Consider the following 8,110-nt stretch of genomic DNA (forward strand, 5'->3'; position numbering starts at 1 on the left):
AATATGACAAGATATTAAATGTACATAGATTGTAAGAAATATCAAAATTCCAAATACATTAAAATGGGAAAAATGTATCTTTGACAGAAATAATTCTATTTGAAATCTTTTGCTATGATGTGCTGTGATATAGTATACCCTCTTATCTCATGTTGTCATTGAAAGTTCAGTGAAGATGTATGATCACAGTTATGGTATGAGTAGATTTTATGAGATTAAGGGTTTTAGGGAAATTAGTGGAAAGCATTCCGTGTTGAAATCAATATGGACTAAAGCTAAGGAAACACAAGAGATGATACTTGAGAATTCAGTAGAAGCAAGAAATCTGAGGAGGTGACTCAGAATAATGTAAACACCCTTAGAATTTATGAAGAAATTAGGCATGAGGTGGGAGATACTTGTTTTCCATGAATATGGTGGTAAGATAGGGATTCTTTCCATTTTAATTCACATAATATATTTTAAAAATATGTGTCAATGGAAAGAGGTGGTGACTATTTGGGGGACATATAGTTTGTAAACATATGGGTCATGACACGTTCGAGGAAGAAAAGAAGAAATGGACACGAGAAAAGTAGTCATCAAAGAGGTAGAAGAAAATAATCTCTGGGGGCGCCTGGGTGGCTCAGTCGTTAAGCATCTGCCTTCGGCTCAGGTCATGATCCCAGGGTCCTGGGATCGAGCCCCGCATCGGGCTCCCTGCTCCGTGGGAAGCCTGCTTCTCCCTCTCCCATTCCCCCTGCTTGTGTTCCCCTCTCGCTGTGTCTCTCTCTCTGTCAAATAAATAAATAAATAAATCTAAAAAAAAAAAAGGAAAATAATCTCTGTATGACTTTATATCTGGACTGGTTAAGGTGTCATTGAATTTGTTTACCTTTAAAAGTCTCTTCAGTCCTGTAATGCAATGACCTATATATACACATACATACATACACACACACACACACATATATATATATATATATTTTTTTTTTTTTGGTAGGGGTTAATCATTCCAAAAACTGTCTTTACTTTCAACTCAGGAGAGAGAATGTTAACTTTGTGCTTTTGGGGGGATGAAATGAATGTGAGTCTTCTTTACCTTTCATGTAAACCTGTCCAGATCACAAATTTCCAAATTGACCAAATTGTTAGGGATGTTGGCAGAAAAGTTCAACCATATACTTTCTTTTTTTTTTTTTAAGATTTTATTTATTTATTTGAGAGAGAGACTGAGATAGAGAGAGCATGAGAGGGGGGAGGGTCAGAGGGAGAAGCAGACCCCCTGCCGAGCAGGGAGCCCGATGCGGGACTCGATCCCGGGACTCCAGGATCATGACCTGAGCCGAAGGCAGTCGCTTAACCAACTGAGCCACCCAGGCGCCCAACCATATACTTTCTAAGTGAAGGACAGTCATCATTTCATTCTCTGACACAATGTAATGATGGTTTGTCTCTCATAACTGCCATAGAATTTGTTCTTTGCACAGTAATGTATGTGTGCATGCATGTATATGTATGTGTGTGTGTGTATGTTGTGTTTTCCCTCTAAAGACTCTTAGTTTTCATTGAAACTGTATACGCAATGGTAAGCTGTGGACGGATAGTATGGATTTACCTCAACTAATTGTAAGAGAATTAATTCTTGTCATCATTGGGGATTTCCTATTTCCTAATTTTCTTTCTGCTACACAAGCAAAGTGGGCATTAGGTTATAGAACTTGAAAAGAGCTTGAAGAGCCCCATGTTACACAATAAAATGGTATTTCAGTTTCACATGCCAAGCCAATATATATATATTATGAATACCTTGGTTCAGAAATATATAAAATATTAAATATACTTATTATTATAAAAATATAGCTATATACTTAGTTAAAAATTATTGAGGACTGTATATAAAATAGCACACACCTCAACATAGTGTACATTTGAACTCAAGAAACATCAGTTGAACTAAACTGTCAATTTATTTTTTAAATTTCCTATGAGATTCAGGTTACTATTGCCAGTTTCAATCACAAAGAATAAATAAATTTTCTTTTTTTCAAGTTGATTGGTTTCAAATCACTGCAGAATGAATCTTTATCTTCATACTAAAATATAAAGACATAGGGTGCTTACCAGAGATATTTTTTTTTTTTAAGATTTTATTTATTTATTTGAGAGAGAGAATGAGATAGAGAGAGAGAGCATGAGACGGGGGAGGGTCAGAGGGAGAAGCAGACTCCCTGCTGAGCAGGGAGCCCGATGCGGGACTCGATCCAGGGACTCCAGGATCATGACCTGAGCCGAAGGCAGTCGCTTAACCAACTGAGCCACCCAGGCGCCCCTTACCAGAGATATCTTGTTTTTATTATTACCCTAACTTTCCAATCAGTTTCTATTCTTAAAAGTTGAAGGGTTTTAAGTAGTTATTACAGAAAAAAAAGCGTATTGCTCTAATAATAAGGAGTTTCCTGTGTTTGCTTTGTAGATGCAATATATTGACCTAATGTGTATTCATAACTATTTTAGTTATAGCAACATAGCTTTCGTTTTACATGCCTAATAAGGTTAACTGATGAGTCAGACTAATGATATTACTTCAGACTTCTCTAGCATCTTTCATCTTCAGATTACTAAATACTTTGTAAACATTAATTAAACATCACAATACACCTTGGAAGAAGGGTAAGTATTATTATCCTTTTATGGGGAAATCGAAATAGGGGGCTTAGGTGAGGCAAATAGTAGATATATAGAACTGAGTTTATAGGATAAGGTGCTAATAATGCTTCTTCCTGGGTACAGAAAGAGAAGCATAGCTGTAATTACTATAAAATAACCAATGTTTATGGGGGAATGTAAATTTTAAGAGGCCCAGAACCCTTTGTGAAATTAATTTTGGAGATTAGGTATTCAACTGAAACTCCTGGTTATGACAGTGTGTATCACCTAGTACCCAAATTTATCTTTTTCCTGATGAAGTGGAAAATCAGGTTAGGATTACTGCCACGTGCTTGAAATTAATAACTCTAATAGAATCATATGATCTGGGTGTTCTAGCACAGCTCTGATTTCAAATGTGCTGATGTGCTTCTCCCATTGGTGGATTCAAACTGTTCTTACTGTGTGACCTGATTTTTGGTTTGAGAATTGAATCACCATAACTATTATGGCTAGTTTTATTTATTTTATTTTTTTAAAGATTTTATTTATTCACTTGACAGAGAGAGATATAGCGAGAGAGGGAACACAAGCAGGGCGAGTGGGAGAGGGAGAAGCAGACTCCCCACTGAGCAGGGAGCCCGATGCGGGGCTCGATCCCAGGACCCCAGTCTCATGACCCGAGCCGAAGGCAGACGCTTAACGACTGAGCCACTCAGGCACCCGTATTATGGTTAGTTTTAAAGCTTTGTTTCTTATCCCAAAATGAAGTGGGTATTGACCAATTATCAGGTAATTTGGGTGATTTGGATAGCTGACTTATCAGTTGAAAAAAAATTTTTTTTAAAGATTTTATTTATTTGACAGAGGGAGACACAGCGAGAGAGGGAACACAAGCAGGGGGAGTGGGAGAGGGAGAAGCAGGCTTCCCGTGGAGCAAGGAGTCTGACGCGGGGCTGGATTCCAGGACCCTGGGATGATGACCTGAGCTGAAGGCAGATGCTTAACGACTGAGCCACCCAGGCGCCCCATCAGTTGTAAATTTCTTTCAACTGCTAGTAACACAGATAGGAATTCAACAAGATGGAATTTTATTTTTCTTTCATAAAGGAAGGCTGAGGAAAGATACTTCAGGTTTGTATGGGGTATCTAAAGTGGCATCAAGGACCCAAGATCTTTCTCTTTTTTCTCTACCATCCATAACTTGTGGTTTCCACCCCTGAGATTATCTTAGGGACCAAGATGGTTGCTAGGGTTCCAGACAGCAATTACATGTTCCAGGCAAGGAAGTAGGAGGGACAAAAAGGTATACTTTAGCTGTCTATCTTAAGGAGTGTTCTCTAAAGGCCCACTTAGTATTTATCAGCAATCCTTAATTTCAGGGGAGGTTAATAAATGCAGTCATTTAATTGGATATACCACTACTTGGAATAAAATCAAAGTTTTATTATTAAGGAAAAGAAGAGACTAAATGTTGAATAGTTTTGATAGTGGTCTTGGCTATAGCAAGAAATCAAAATCAATAATTAAAGCAGAACAAATCCTCTTTGGACTGTGAATTATATGGGTGCCCTTTTGTCTTGTTGATATCGACTGAACAACTGACACATTTCTACCGCATTTCATGATCTAGAGGCACAGCCAATGGGTGTGTATGTGTGGTCCTGGCAAGAAAATAACCAAACTAACAAGATCATCAGTAAAATTGTCTGGAAGTGTTCTTGCTGCATTCCTCCCCACCCTGAGGTCTATGTTCTTGGTGTGCTTACAGCTCAGCTGCTGCTGGTTACAGTTAGGCAGGGCCAGAACAGTCTAAATCTGCTTCTCAGTGTTTGGTTACATTAATGGAATACAGAGCCACTTTGCTTTTGTGCAACTTTCTACACTGTGCTCTCCATGAGTATATCTCTGTGTATGTTATCCCAAGGTCCATCTACTCTGCTGTCACTGGATACTGACTGGGAGGAGTTTGAAAGCATAGGTGGTGGCTAACATGCTTGAAAGGAATATTTCACTTTACAAAATCCTAATTGCAAAAGGATGTGGACATCTAGTAGTAATTATTTTTTAATTTTTTTATATTTTTGCAAGAATGCTTAAGATCTACTCTCTTAGCAAATTTCAATTACACAATATAGTATTATCGATGATAGTTACCATGCTAGACATTAGATCCTTAGAACTTATTTATTTGTAACTGGAAGTTTGAATCCTTTTACCAACTTCTCTCCATTTTCCTCACCCTCCCCCCAGCCCCTGGCAACCACTATTCTCCTCATTGTTTCTATGAGTTTGACTTTTTAAAAAACGATTCCACATATAACTGATACCATTCTGTCTGGCTTGTTTAACTTTGTCTTTCTCTGTCTGGCTCATTTTACTTAACATAATACCCTCAAGGTCTATCCATGTTGTGGTAAATGGCAGGATTTCCTTTTTTTTTAAAAAAAGAATGAATAAAATTTCATCGTGTGTTTGTATACCATATTTTCTTTATTTTTTATGATATATATTTTTTTAATTTTTATTTTTTAGTTGAAGTATAGTTGACATACAATATTGTATTAGTTTCAGGTGTGCAATATAGTGATTCAACAACTCTGTATGTTATGCTGTGCTCACCACAAGTGTAATTACCATCTATTGCCATAAAAGTTATTTACAATATTATTGACTATATTTCCTATGCTGTACTTTTCATCCCTGTGACTTATTTATTTTACAACTGTAAGTCTGTACCTCTTAATCCCCTTCACCTATTTTGCCTATCCCCCCACCACCCTCCCCTCTGGTAACCACTAGTTCTCCATATTTATGAGTGTGTTTCTACTTTTTATTTGTTCATTTTTTAAAATATTTCAGATATAAGTAAAATCACATGGTATTAGTCTTTCTCAGTCTGACTTAATTTAACTTAGAGTAATACTCTCTGATCCATCCGTGTTGTCATGAATGGCAAGATTTCATTCTGTTTTATGGCCCAGTAATACTCCTTTGTGTGTGTGTGTGTGTGTGTATACACAGCATATCTTATTCATTCACCTATGGATGGATACTTGGGTTGCTTCCATATCTTGGCTATTGTAATAATATTGCAATAAACACAGGGGTGCATATTTTCATTTTCTTAGGGTAAATAATTGGAAGTTGAATTACTATATTGTATGATATTTCTTTTTTTTTATGTTGAGCTATATGAGTTCTTTATATATTTTGGATATTTACCACCCATTGGATATATCATTTGCAAATATCTTCTCCAAGGGGCGCCTGGGTGGCTCAGGTGGTTAAGCGTCTGCCTTCGGCTCAGGTCATGATCCCAGAGTCCTGGGATCGAGCCCCGCATCGGGCTCCTGGCTCAGCGGGGAGCCTGCTTCTTCCTCTGCCTCTCCCCCTGCTCATGCTCTATCTCTTTGTCTCAAATGAATAAATAAAATCTAAAAAAAAATCTTCTCCCATTCAGTAGGTTGCCTTTTTACTTTGTTGATGGTTTCCTTTGCAGTGCAGAAGACTTTTAGTTTGATGTAATCCCACTTGTTTATTTTTGCTTTTGTAGCATTTGCTTGGTGTCAAATCAAAAAATAATTGCCAAGACCATGTTGAGGAGCTTACCTCTAAAATTTTCTCTTAGGAGTTTTATAGTTTTAGGTCTTAAATTTAGGTCTTTTGACCCATTTTGTGTTGATTTTTGTGCATGGTGTAAGATAGTGGTCCAGTTTCATTCTTTTGCATGTGTCTGTGCAGTTTTCTCAACACCATTTATGAAAAAGAATGTCCTTCCCCCATTGTATATTCTTGTCTCCTTTGTTATAAATTAATTGACCCATATACACATGGGTTTATTTCTGGGCTATTCTGTTCCACTGATCTATATATCTGTTTTTTAGCCAATACCATACTGTTGTGATTACTATAGCTTTGTAATATAGTTCGAAATCAGTAAGTGTGATGCCTTTAATGTAGTTTTCCTTTCTCAAGATTGCTTTGGCTATTTGGAATCTTTTGTGGTTCCATACAAATTTTAGGATTATTTTTCTGCTTCTGAAAAAATGCCATTGGAATTTTGATAAGGATTTCATTAAATCTGTAAATTGCTTTGGGTAGTATGGACATTTTAGCAGTATTCTTCCAATCTGTGAGCCCAGAATATCTTTCTATTTGTTCGTGTCTCTTTTGATTTCTTTCCTCAATATCTTAGTTTTCAGCATGCAGATCTTTTACCTTCTTAGTTAGGCTTATTCCTAAGTATTTAATTCTTTTTGATACTATTGTAAATGGAATTTAAAAAAAATTCTCTTTCTTATAGTTCATTATTGGTGTAGTCAAATGCAGCTGATTTTTGTATGCTGCAACTTTACTGAATTTATTTACTAGTCCTAACAGGATAGTAGACATCCTAACATTTGTGAGGTGACATCTCATTGTAGTTTTGAATTGCATTTCCCTGTTGGGTAGTAATATTGAGCATCTTTTCATGCACCTATTGGCCATTTTTATGTCTTCTTTGGAAAAATGTTTATTCAGGTCCTTTGTCCATTTTTAAATTGGGTTACTTATTTATTTATTTATTTATTTATTTATTTATTTATGTTTTGAGCTGTATGAGCCAGTTGGGATTCTTTGTAACTGGATGTGATCTTTAAAAAGTAAATGGTCAATTCCATATTTGATATAAACATACAGTCAGGTGGACTTTGATTTAAGGCAAGAAGGTAGTTTAGAGACATATTCTGAAATAGCGCCTATTTAAGTGTGTCACAAATACCAAGAACTTTGTTATTTTACTCTGAGGGCCACTTGGGTGTTCAACAGCTGAATCATATAGAAACACAGATAAGGGGCTGAAGGAAGTCTGGAGTTTATTTATAGGGCAAAAGGGGGTTAAAATTGGATAAGAATGATATTTGGAACTCAGAAGGTCCTTCTAATAGTAGCTAGCCTAAAAATGCGCAGGCAACGATAAATAGTATGATGTATCCTACATATGTGTGGCAGTAACTTACGGCTTAGAAAGTCACACCCATTTCATTATAAACTTACAATTTGGTAGGGTTGTTGATGGGTCAGCTCTCACTAAAACTTTATCTTTTGTTTACTTAATGGAGATTTGGAAGCTTATGGGTCCTCTTTTGAATGAAACTCATCTCCGTTGTATCTATGCCTGTGGACCTCTACATTCTTTTTGTCCAGAAGACACAACCAGTCACTTTTCAGGGCACTCAGTTTGTTGAAGTTTTAAAGGTCTCCAAAAATCATTCCTCTGTTGTTACTTCCTTGGTTTGGAACATAACTAGAGCTAGATAATAGGGTCAAACAGATGAAATAAAAATGGGACTCAGTTTTGTAGTAACAGTGGTTTTCCTAGGACTGCACCCAGAAATAGGCAGCCCTTCTCCCAGCTACCTGTGGGCCTTGCTCTCCAGGGACAGTCTCTTTTACCTAAGGTGACATATTTATTGTCCAAACCAAGACACTTCTCAGA

Source organism: Leptonychotes weddellii, chromosome 2, assembly GCF_054177405.1.
Source record: "Leptonychotes weddellii isolate Sample4059 chromosome 2, ASM5417740v2, whole genome shotgun sequence".
NCBI classification, from domain to species: Eukaryota; Metazoa; Chordata; class Mammalia; order Carnivora; family Phocidae; genus Leptonychotes; species Leptonychotes weddellii.